General features: G+C 40.9%; 1 protein-coding gene across 2 annotated transcripts in view; it reads left to right on the forward strand.

The window, feature by feature from the left end:
- Positions 1–13,206, forward strand: part of SEMA6D (semaphorin 6D) — a 276,200-nt gene that overhangs the window by 182,681 nt on the left and 80,313 nt on the right. For both annotated transcript variants that reach the window (XM_084641684.1, XM_084641683.1), the window contains one exon: positions 2,284–2,316. The gene's annotated coding sequence lies outside the window, so the exon portion shown is untranslated. The remainder of the gene's footprint in view (positions 1–2,283; positions 2,317–13,206) is intronic.

The following is a 13,206-nucleotide window of genomic DNA, read 5'->3' on the forward strand; positions in this document are numbered from 1 at the left end:
GAGACTTTTCAAATGTTCAGACTAAAAGTATCAAAGGTATTGGGGGTTAGGACACTTTCTCATACATACTTAAATCTATAAAGGTGATTCAGCCTCAGTGCAGATACTGCCAGAGGGAATTGTCCTCATTGAATACAAGGTTAATTCTAAAAGCTATCACCTGAAAATTGAGAGAGGATTCTTTAAAGTTCAAACTACAAAAAGAAACATTTTTTCCTGTTTCTGGTACATTTTGCTGCTTTATTAAGAGATAACTGTAGTTTATTAGCCTTCATGGAAACTCCCCAAATTTGCTCAAAAAAATTGATCTATATGTACATGATGATAAAAGATTTGGTCACTTTAATGCTCTGATTATATTTAATGTATGTAAGACACGGAAAGCTTTGTGTTTTCAGTAGCAGAACATGAAATACAAAGCACAGAGCTAATAAAAATAGGTTTCAGAGTAGCAGCCGTGTTAGTCTGTATCCTCAAAAAGAAAAGGAGTACTTGCAGCGCCTTAGAGATTAACACATTTATTTGAGCATAAGCTTTCGTGAGCTACAGCTCACTTCATCGGATGCATTCAGTGGAAAATACAGTGGGGAGATTTATATACACAGAGAACATGAAACAATGGGTGTTACCATACACACTGTAACAAGAGTGATCAGGAAAGGTGAGCTATTACCAGCAGGAGAGCGGGGGGTGGGGGGACCTTTTGTAGTGATAATCAAGATGGGCCATTTCCAGCAGTTGACAAGAACGTCTGAGGAACAGTTTTGGTTTTTTTTGGGGGGGGGGGGAATAAACATGTGGAAATAGTTTTACTTTGTGTAATGACCCATCCACTCCCAGTCTCTATTCAAGCCTAAGTTAATTGTATCCAGTTTGCAAATTAATTCCAATTCAGCAGTCTCTCGTTGGAGTCTGTTTTTGAAGCTTTTTTGTTGAAGAATTGCCACTTTTGGGTCTGTAATCAAGTGACCAGGGAGATTGAAGTGTTCTCCAACTGGTTTTTGAACGTTATAATTCTTGACGTCTGATTTGTGTCCATTTATTCTTCTACGTAGAGACTGTCCAGTTTGGCTAATGTACATGACAGGTGGCATTGCTGGCACATGATGGCATAGATCACATTGGTAGATGTGAACGAGCCTCTGATAGTGTGGCTGATGTGATTAGGCCCTATGATGGTGTCCAGGCTGAGGTTGATGGTGGGATGGAAATTGTTGAAATCATGGTGGAATTCCTCAAGGGCTTCTTTTCCTTGAGTCCAGATGATGAAGATGTCATCAATGTAGCACAAGTAGAGTAGGGGCATTAGGGGACGAGAGCTGAGGAAGCGTTGTTCTAAGTCAGCCATAAAAATGTTGGCATACTGTGGGGTCATGCGGGTACCGATAGCAGTGCCGCTGATTTAAAGGTATACATTGTCCCCAAACGTGAAATAGTTATGGGAGAGGTAAAATAGGGTAATTCTGTGTAATTTAAAACTCATTATTTAGTTTTAAATAAAAGGATTTTAACACATTTCCATGCCTTTCGGTTTTTGAGGTAAATTATCCTGTGAATGCTAATACATATTGAATTTGAAACAATAATATGTACAGAGGCATCACTATTGCATTGTAGGAGAAGATATTTTGAATAAAATGTATCAACTTTATGACATTAAAAGACTCCAAACTATTTTAATACTTTCTGGTATATCCAATGTTAAAATAGTTTTGACTGCAACACTTCTTTTAAGTCACATTGTGTTGTTTTCTATAAAAGAATATCTTTTTTTTAATTGTGCAAAAACATTTTTTCTTTGGATAAAGAAAGAAGGAAAGAAAGTCTTCAAGCCAAAAACAGGATCTCAGTTAAATGTATACCCATTTTGACAGTAATTAAAGCTCCTGCAACATTGATCATCTCAGTGTTATTTCTAAACTAAATGTTTCCATACCAACTCCAAAAGTATAGTAAGAATGTCTATATATACATTTAATTGCATCAAAATAGCACATCCATCTGTGTGCTTTGTTCTAAGCTTGCTGAGTGAGTTGAAAATAAGGAATGTGCTCTGCAAACTCAGCAAGTTACTAACAGCAAGCTTTTTTGGATGTTTTTGAACAAATACTGTACAAAGTAGCTGAGGAAAACTACCCACTGAATTAGTTGGAAGACTTTAGCAGATTAATTCAATTGTAACTAAGGTTAATAGTTTCATGGCAAAGTCAACACAAATGCATTTCCACAACAAATATAGTTATGTGAATTGACCTGTTTCCCTCTTTTATTTTTCCCCACTAGTTTTATTACTGAAGAGACAGCCCCCTGAGAAAGGTAAGCATTGCTTTAATATTCATTGCCTTGGATCAGTGCGGTCAAGACACTTTTATCAGCCATATATGTATTTCTCCTGTGACAAACAAGGTCTCTTCTCAGTTCATTAGTGTGAGCATTCTGGAGTCCCCAAAAGTTACTTGTTTCTGTTTGTGTTTGTGAACTGGTAAGCCAAACATAAAATGAAATGTAGTGGCTGAATACTCAGATCTTTAGCAAGAGAGAGACAGTTTTTGTCTTTGGTTTTCCAGTCTGATTAATCCTTTAATGAAACTGAGAGTTGCTAATCTGGGTAGCTAAATCACAGGACAATGGTTTGGGGGTTTTTATGTCTCTGTAGTACAGCATTGCACCTTCAAGAAAGTCTATTCTTGAGACTTTTAAAGAAAAATGCAGGTTGCCTCCACATACCACTGTAATGTCATATTTTAATTATGGTTTGCAATGCACTTCACACACTGCTCCAGGAGGATTGCCTAATTAACAAGGTTGTTCAGTCTCCGAATATGAGATCAAGACATTTTCAGCAACTATTTGATTGTCACTATGTGAAAGCTGTAGTATGAACAAAGGACACTTTACTCCATTGTTAGTAAACTAAAAGCTTGTCCAAAATGGGCAGCATCTGGTTTGCAAATATAATATTAAAATCTCTGGAAACATCTCAGACTTCAGTCTAGTAAGGCAGTAAGCACATGCTTAGCTTTAAACATGTAGTTCTATTGACCATTATGGCCATCCTCACATAAGTAAAATTAAGCATGTGCTTAAGTAATTTCCTTGATCAGGACCTGCGAGGCCTCATTTTCAAATGCAAAACTGAACTTTTCTGAAAAGAGCAATAAACTCTCTCATTTTTAACCTGAGGAAAAGAACTACATATTGTAGCAATTAGTACTTGCACTAGAATTTTAATATCTTATTGGATATGGAAAATCAAGGCATGCATTTCAGATAAGATTCAATAACAATATCATAGAAAATAAAATAATTTGGAGCCTTGAAATTACATAGACTGCCAAAATCTTTGAGATTACATTGAGACTGTTGGAAGGAAAAGGTGAGATATGTACTGTAAGGGAGAAGGAAAGAGAGAAAAAAAACTAGTATAACTGGGAAAAATTCTAGAATTTAACAAAACAAACATTTCAGTTTTAAAGGCAATTTAAAACTTTAAAAAAAGATAAATTATGGTGAGAATTGTCATAAATCTTGATAGTATTGTAAATGGATTTGGGTGCAATCAAATTAAGTTTCCAGTGAGGTACAGTTATCTTCACTCCCTACTTTGCTATTTTCTGTAGACGTCAATTGACTAGAAAAATTAATCAAAATGAAAAAAAAATGTATTTCCTCCCCTCCCCCCCCCCAATCTTAGGCTAAATTTGTGGATTTACCACTAGCCTCAGAGAAGGGGCAGTGCATAGTTGCAGTGTCCCAGCAGCAGTCCAGGAGCCAAATTCTTATGTAAGGAGCAAAATTCAGTCCCTGAGTCCCTCCTCCCTTCTGCTGGGAAGCAGTGTGCACCAGCCCATTATGTGGCACAGATTACTTTTCCCTCCACTCTGGACACACACAGTGTGGAGTCAAGAGTCTGCCTACTCCTCTCCCCTTCCCACTACTCCCCATCTCTGTGCAGGGAAAGAGGTAGCAGTCCTGCAAAGTTTGCTCCTTCTCCCCACATTATAACCCATGATGTAGATAGCCCACTCAGTGACAAAGGGAAATGCCTTACACCCCCATACTTCCTTGTGCAGATTTATAGGGCAAGACCCCGTCTTGCATTTAGTGTGGTGAATGTGATTTCTGTATGGAAACAAAACTGAGGCTTTAAAAACTAAAGACAGGAACTTTCCTCATAAGGGAGAAATTCACCCTGTGTAGAGGTCTATGCACCACCAATCCTGCTTTGTGTTCTATTGCATTCATGCGATTTAAAGAGTGCACAGGGGTATATTTCATTGGGGCTGTTCAGTCTTTGATATATCAGAAAATAGATTAACATTCTGGGTCCAAAAAAGATATTCCACCTCTCTCTATTTTTTTTCTTTTTCCCCAAATAAGATTAATTCATTTTTCTCAATCAGTAGACTGAAAAACAAGCAATAATTGTGCGTGTGCCAGGCCTTGCAGAAAGAGCACATACAATACCCTTATTGGGATCCGAAATATGTTGAGATATATGTAGGGGTGGGTTGAAATCCGCAATAGAACTTTAAAAATTAATCATAGAAATATATAATTCTTCCCCCTCAGAAAAGCCCAGAAATACTTGTGACTAATTGTAGAGTATTTCAAGTTTCCTACGAAATAGCACTGTATATTGTCTTTACTAGTTGCAGTAGTTTTGATAACAAATGTTTAAACCATCCAGTTGTAGGAAAGCATATTTCACTTCGAGCTTTTGAAATGCACTCTTTATACTTTAAATTATGTTAATGGTTGATGTCTTGGAAACCTAAAGCAAATGCCAAACCCTAATGCTTTTCATATTCCTTTTGCTTGTTCTTTGAGCATGTTTCACACGGTAGCATAAGCTTTAATATGATGGACCTAAAAAAATTAAAGTCAATCCAATTATTCCTATATTTAATGTGTATTTTTGAAAGGCGATGTTCTTTATTCTATAAACACTGACATGTTACCATGCTATATCCAAGAATATCAGCGCAAACCCTGGCAGTTGCAATGTGCTGAATAGCTAGCAACTATTTAGGTGAAAAACTTCAGTTCCTCTGTACTGCAGTTATCTTGAGAAACCACGTAGCAGTAAAGCTTTGTGGATTAATGCCTTTGAATCAGCAAAGCTGCTTCAGATTAACAATTCTTTTAGCTGCTGCCATATATTTTTATTCTATACAGTAACAAACATGATTATCACAGAAATACCATGCTCTTCTTAACCTGTTTCTAATTGGGAGAATCTATTGTATGTATTCTACAGTCCAGCTGACACTGAAGATTGAAGTGTAATTACAGTACAGGCAATCTCATCTCTGGTAATTACAGCTGTCACCATCGATCCAATTAACCAGGATAACTAACTCTGCTGAGCCAGAGTTAGCAAAGCTTTCTTGCTAAATCCAGATTGCTTTATAAGGGGTTTTGTTGGGTTTTTGAGACTTTTCAATTGCCAGAATACTGTTGCTTAAAGAAACAGATAAATGTGGATTTCAGATTAGGGGCTAGAAGGGAAATCTCATTTCATTACATTTTAATAAGTGAAACTTTTAAATGTGCTTGCAAATCAAGTTTTCAAAATGAGAAATAGGCTTTTGGGAAAATAAAATGTGTGGAAGAGAGAGACCTAAAGGGCTACAGGTTAGGGCAGAATTTGGCCTAATGCTTCTAGTAAATGGTCAACACAACACATAACAGCCAGCCTGTTCCTATCTCTTTCTGTTCTAGTTCTGCACACTTTAATGAAGTTCCTCAAGATTTACACTGGTGTAACTGAGAGCAGAATCTACCCCAGCTGATTGACTGGAATTGGTTTTAGATATACCCACTTGAAATATTCTGTCTATAATGACATCTAGAGATGAAGGTCTGATTCATTGTATACATAATACTTGAGCCAAGATTTGAAATACAAGCAGGATTCCAACAAGAAAAGGGAACTATGTGCAGCTCAATACACAATGAATATTTTACACAAGATTCAGCACAAAGACACACTTCTGTCAGACATGCTGCACTGGAACTGGTAGGCATTATAGTGTAGGATAAGGGCAGGAGAAACTCCTTATCCATAACCTGCTCATGCTACAGCTGCAACTTCTGATGCATTAGAAACTGTTGCCTTTCCATCCTCTTGGTTGCTGATACTGTCTGCATTTAGGACCAGACTGTGATACCTTATTCTCATTAAGTAGTCCTGATGACATCACTGGGACGACTCAAGGGGTAAGGTATTATTCTGTGTTGGTAAGAGTGTCACAATCTGGCTTGTAGGGCATAGAGAGGGCTCTCAATTTCTTCACGTCAGTCGTATTTCACAATGCAATCTGCAATCGTTCTAGGGCATTTGAGTCTTGAAGACATAAGTGGGACTATAAGATCAGATCCTAGCTCCTTTTTGAAGACCTCAAAGTGTTTATAGGTAGAGGCTGGGTTAGTTGTGTCACTGGTCCACTATATCAAGTACTACGTTAGAGCTAGTCAGAAAATGTTGAAATTTTGTTGAAGAATGGAAAGAATTTGTGATTTACCCTCTTTTCCTAGTTTTCTGTCCAACACTGTATTGTCTAGATTTTATCTGACCTCATCAAGACTACAAAAAATGAAATATGCTTGTTGTGACAACGTTAGTGAGGCTGCAATGTATGGAATGAGCATAAACACATGAAATTGCGAAGTTCAAGCTGGTCCACGTGCATGCCCAAGAGATATAGGGACACCATTCATTTTAACATACCATGAACTTTGATGGGAGTATGCAGACAGGAAGTCAGAGGAAAGTTGCCACTCCCATTACAATTCCTCCTAATTGTAACTCAGACTGTAGCACAGTGGAAAAGTCTATAGATCCCCCTCCATAACCAGATGGTTCACAAAGCTACCATATGGGAAACTCTCCCATGGATAATGACAGGTTTCAGAGTAGCAGCCGTGTTAGTCTGTATTCACAAAAAGAAAAGGAGTACTTGTGGCACCTTAGAGACTAGCTCACGAAAGCTTATGCTCAAATAAATTGGTTAGTCTCCAAGGTGCCACAAGTACTCCTTTTCTTTCTCCCATGGAGGAATTGCCTGTGAAGAAATTCCCCTATCTGAAGAAAGACAAACACAAAGGACTATTTCAAAATACAACCTCCCTTTGTTCAACATGCTGTAAAAAAGAATGAATCGAGACAACTAAAATCTGTAGCATTATTCACTCCTTACTAAAATGACATCGTTACTTTATGTGCAGTACTTTGCTTGTAGCTGTATTTATGGCACTACTGAAGAGGAAAGAATACTAGATGTACTCTCTATGGGACCATAAGTACAGCTGCATCTGACTAGTGTATAAAAATCAACCTGAGAATACAGTGAATGACTGTGAACTGGACATTGCTCTCACTATAATGTCATATATTGTATAGTCAAAATATACAATAGGAATTGTGAATCTATGTCCCATCAATAGATGAGATATGTTATAGGGACATAAATGGAGAAATAAGATTGTTTTATTTTTTTATTTTTATTTTTATTTATTTTTTTTTTTTGCATTAGGTATGTGAACGGGTATGTCCAAGGAAAATATAGCTGTAACAAGATAAAAAGTCATGTTTGATGTTATGGCTGAATCAATATTTGAGGGGGGTTAGAGAAATATCCCAACCTTTTACCCTGAGCAGCAGAATTGTCAGGCAGACTTAATCAACTAGAATTTCATCACCTTTTAAAACTATTACTTTTGTTTCCTTAACACTATTACCAGCAGGACAGTGGGGTGGGAGGAGGTATTGTTTCATATTCTCTGTGTATATATAAAGTCTGCTGCAGTTTCCACGGTATGCATCCGATGAAGTGAGCTGTAGCTCACGAAAGCTTATGCTCAAATAAATTGGTTAGTCTCTAAGGTGCCACAAGTACTCCTTTTCTTTTTTAGTATTTTTAATAAAAGGGTAATTGTAGAGGAATGCACCATACTGACTCACTGTTTTAACGGTGAGAGTAACTAACCACTGGAATAATTTACCAAGGGTCATAGTGTATTCTCCATCACTGACCATTTTTAAGTAAAGATTGGGTGTTTTTTTCTAAAAGTTCTGCTCTAGGAATTATTTTTGGAAAGTTCTATGGCCTGGGTTGTACAGGAGGTCAGACCAGATGATTACGATGGTCCCTTCTGCCCTTGGACTCTTTGAATCTATGACAAAAAACTGATGCATCTTTTACTATTGCCAAACACCTTGCTATATTGTTGTAGCATTGATCAGCAGTGTTACTGAAGTCTCTAGCCTAGTGCATCCTGGGAAATCTTAATAGATCAAGAAGATGACAATTGTTGAGGTCTAGGAGCTCTGTCACTAGGAGCCATTAAAGAAAATGAGGCAAATTGAATACAGTACAATTTTCTGTGTGTTCAGCCTGCTAAGCATGTATATTTGAAAATTTTCATTCTCTCTCTAAGCAGCCTGCTGTATACTCTTTATTCAGACAAAACTTCCCTTAACTGGACTAGGACTTTTGCCTGAGAAAGGAGTGCAGAGAGAAGAATTTTATATACTTTAAAATATATTCAATTAGTTCATTAGTTATGTAGCAATTAAGTCCTGTTAAGATCAGTGAATCCTTGCATTTTCTGACTAATTTGTAACATGTGCAAGTGTCTCCTTAGAAATATTGTAGATGTTTTCTGTTTATGAACTTGTGTTAATTGTTCAGGACCAATTCTCCGCCCTTCTCTGTTATTTTCTCCCTGCTTTGGCCTTGTGCATTCTTACAATATCTGCCAAAAGGCTGTCCCATTGCATAATGAATATCCTTTCTCACACATATCAGTGTCATCCAGACTAGATGGGAGATTTGCCTGTGTAAGTAATCCCTCTAAACTGTAGATTTTAGGGCAGGTTCTCTCCGCATTAGCGATCTGCTTGGTTCTGCTTGTTTCTGAAGGTCAGTACTGGCCCCAACACAACTCAGAGCTGCTGCCAGGCAGCTCTAACTTGAACCTCTACCACAGGATCCTTAATAATAAAGAGGCAAACATATATCCCCTACAAAGCATACACACATTATTGATTCATTATAATCCAGCAGGTATGCAGCCTACTGTGACAGAAGATGTGGTCCTATATAGCCTCCCCATACGTATTACTTAGTGTTTGTATTACAACAGTGCCTAGAGACCCCATTTGAGATCTGGGCCCCATTGTGCTAGGTGCTGTACATTCACATAGTAAAGACAGTCCCTGCCCCAAAGAGCTTACTGTATATGGGTGGAATTTTCAAAAGTGATCAGCACTCCTCCAGCTCTGCTCCCAGTGAAGTCAATGGTAAAACACTACTGACTTCAATAGAAGCAGAAGTAAACAAATGTAGAATGCTTTTGAAAATCTCACTCCAAATAGACAACACAGGACACCCCTGCCCCCCAACTATTAGTACCTGCTTTTTACTAATGGGGATCTGAGGCACAAAGAGATGGTGACTTGGCCACTGTCAGCATGTGGCAGAACAGGGAATTGAATCATGCTTTCCTGAGTGCCAGACTAGTGCCTTAACCATCATCTCCTATTAATTTCAACAGCAGTTCTGTATGTGTTGGCATTGTAGGAGCAGGCCCAGGATTTCTTCTTTTTCGTGTCACCTTTAGGCCACTTCTGTTCAATGATTTGTCTTTGTCATATGTGTTTTCACGAGTAGATGGGTGTGCTCTGTATTTTATTGTCTAACATTTTCCAATAATAGGCACACTTATTCATATAAAAGTGTAAACAAAACACAGACAATCTACGAATTGCTTGCACAATTCCATGTGCTGCTATGGCTCTGAATGACATCTTTTCTGACTGCATAGTTTAGTGTGCATGTTTTATTAATGTACAGTATCAGATCTTTAAATATCTTAACAAACACTGAAACGAACATGATTCAATATTTCTTTGTTCATATTTTCTCTAGAGAAAAATTCTGATTTTTTTCCTTCCAAGATGTAGATCCACAATTTCTCTGAAACAGTACAATCTTTCTCACTTCTACACAGCATTTGCCCTTGTCTCCATGTGCTTATTGCTGGTGCAGTTTGTTTCTTCTGATATCATATTATGCAAATATCATGCACAGCCTCACAGTATAAATGAGGAGCATTTCTCAACATTAATTTCTTTTTTTTTCAAGCTCTGCAAAGCACATTTCACAAACATAGTTGTTTTAAAACAACTGATTGAATTGGACGATAAATGAAACAAGATGCAATAAAGGAAATTCCCCAAACTGCTAATCTTAAAGGTCACAGACTAAAGTAGTTTAACTTCATAAAATGGGACCCTGTGTCTTGTAGGCTGGCTAGGAGAACCTCAGAACATCTTGATCTGAAGAGAGGTGAAAATCTTTGCATGGCTAATGGCCGATTTATGGCTCTGAGGAGGTCTGTGGTTGTTTTTGTAATCCCAAACACAGCTGTTTGGTTAATTGGAAAGACCTTTTAATAAAGCTGAATGGTGGATGCTTTTCAAGTTGCAATTTCAGTATGCAACAACTGAAGGCTTGCCTCAGAGCTGAAACAATTACACTGCTTTGCCCTAACAGCATTATTCGTTTTAGAAGCAAATGTGCTTCTTTGAGTGCTTGCTCATGTCCATTCCAATAGGTGTATGCATGTGCCACCTGCACGACTGTTTGAAGGTTTTACCCTAGTGGTACCCGTTGGGTCGGCTGTGGAGCCCCTTGGAGTGGCGCCTTCATGGCGGTGTATATAGTCCCCTGCCGACCCGGTACCGGCTCAGTTCCTTCTTACCGCCAGTGACGGTCGTTGGAGCAACTTGTCTCTTGCTTTAGCAAGTGCTTTCCTAGTGTTTTTTTCCTGTACATAGCTGTTAATTGTTATCATAGTAGTTAGTAAGTTTCTTAGTTAGTTAGTGAGTAAGTTTTTTTCCCTGTCTAGGCCGGGGCTTGGCCCCAGGGGTTCAAGCTGTGTGACAGAAGCGGTAAGCCTATGCCCAGAACGGATCTGCACGCTGCTTGTCTGAAGTGCCTGGGAGAGGGACATTTGCGGGACAAGTGTAGTATTTGCAGACGCTTCAAGCCCAGAACCAAAAGAGAGAGAGACTATTGCCTGAAACGCCTTTTAATGGAATCCGCTTTCCGGCCTCAGCTGGCACAAGAGGTGGCACTGGCAGCCTCAGTGCACAGAGCACCGGCCTTGGTGCAGGACAGCTCGGCACCGAGGAAGGATTCGCATAAGGAGCATTGGCACCACTCCCCAGCGTGGAAGGCAGGCTCATCGGTGTGACACCGATCACAATCCCCGGTGCCACAAAAAAAGATGGAGAAGGGTTGTTCCCCATCAAGAAGAGCACACAGGGCACCAGTGTGTTGCATCTCACATTGGGACACCAGAAGGCTGGTCCATCAGTCCCAACACGGTTGACTCCGGCCTCGAGGGGAGGTCCGTCGAATCCAGTGTCAGTGGATTCTCCAGTCCAGGAGGTGTTGGAGGGAGACCTAGATCCTTCCCTCCACACCAGATACTTTCGAGGCCACGCAGGACTTGATTGACATGACAGCACAGCCCCCCGCCTCGCATTCCCAGGCACCGGTTCAGGTGCAGACACCACTGCGGGCACCGACGGTGGTACCACTATCTGGCACCAGGGCAAGCCCACCATGATGCGGGGCCATTCCCCATCGCCTTGGTACCACTTCCTGGCACCCTCAGGGTCTGCCCCTCCCTGGTCGGGCTCGGACTACTCCTCTGAGTCAGAAGCTGTCTCATTTGTGTCCCGTCACAGCTGGTACCGCTCAAGATCCTGGCACGGGTCTCGGCACCATAGAGCGGAGGATCCCACAGTACCGATGGTATCCTGGCCACCCCCACGGGTCCCTCCAAGGTGGCACTGCCACTTATAAAAACTATTCAAAACACCACAAAGGTGCTCTGGCACCTCTACAGCCTCATACACCTATGGCCAGGGGAGTAGAGCAGCGTTACTTCATCCCTCAAAAGGGGCATGAGCACCTCTTCACTCACCCCCAAACGGGGACTCTGGTGATGGATGCAGCAGACCACAGGGAGCAGCAGGGGAACAGGGGCCTTCCCCAAAAAACAAGGATGCCAAGAAGTTGGACCTCTTCAGTCGAAAGGTATGCTCGACCAGGGGACTCCAGCTTTGAATTTCCAACCAGCAGATGGTACTTAGCCGCTATGCATATACTTCTTGGAATGCCCTCTCCAAGTTCTAGGAACTGCTCCCTTTGGAGTCACAACAGGAATTTGCTGCTTTCCTAGAGGAAGGCAGAATGGTGGCTAGAACCTCCCTCCAAGCTGCTTTGGACTCCACCGAGTCGGTGACATGGACTATGGCTTCGGCCATTACAATGAGGCATAGCTCATGGCTACAAGTCTCGGCACTCCCAGCGGAGGTCCAGAATACAATACAGGACCTTGCATTTGATGCTGTGGGACTGTTTGCTGACAAGACAGACTCGAGACTGCACAGTCTCAAGATCTCACGAAATCTCTGGAATTCACTTGCCAGCATCCCAAAGAAAGCCCTTCAAACCCCAGCCCCCCTTACACTTCTATCCAGGACCCCCTAGGCAGGACTATAGTCGATGGAGGGGCAGAAACAACAGGAGGCAACTTCCGCAGTCCTCCTCCAGCCAGGGCCAGGGCTCCTCCAAGCAGCCCCCCACCTCGAAACCGAACTTTTGAAAGTGTGCCCAAGAACAGAGCACCATCCCAAGTCTCGGATCCTTTCCCTCCCCTTGTGAATCGTCTGTCCCACTTCTACTGTGCCTGGACCCAGACTATTTCAGATCGCTGGGTCCTGAGCACAGTTCGGGTGGGATATTCTATCCAATTCTGTGCCCTCCCACCCACCTTCCCTGTTCCTCTTCAGGGACCCCTCTCACGAGCAACTCCTTCTACAGGAGGTGCAATCACTCCTTGCTCTAGGGGTGATAGAGGAGGTTACTCAGAATTTCAGGGGTAGAGGAGTCTACTCATGATATTTCCTCATCCCCAAGGCCAAAGGGGGGCTCAGGCCTATCCTGCATCTGCGAAATCTCAACATGTTTATAAGAAAACTGAAGTTTTGTATGGTCTTTCTGGCCACCATCATTCCTTCCCTGGATCCAGGGAACTGGTAAGTCACCCTCGAGCAGAAGGTCGCGTACTTCCATATATCGATTATATCCGGCTCAGATGATTCCTGAGATTCATGGTCAGCAG

The sequence above is a fragment of the Lepidochelys olivacea genome, assembly GCF_965140295.1.
Source record: "Lepidochelys olivacea isolate rLepOli2 genome assembly, chromosome: 10".
Lineage (NCBI taxonomy): Eukaryota > Metazoa > Chordata > Testudines > Cheloniidae > Lepidochelys > Lepidochelys olivacea.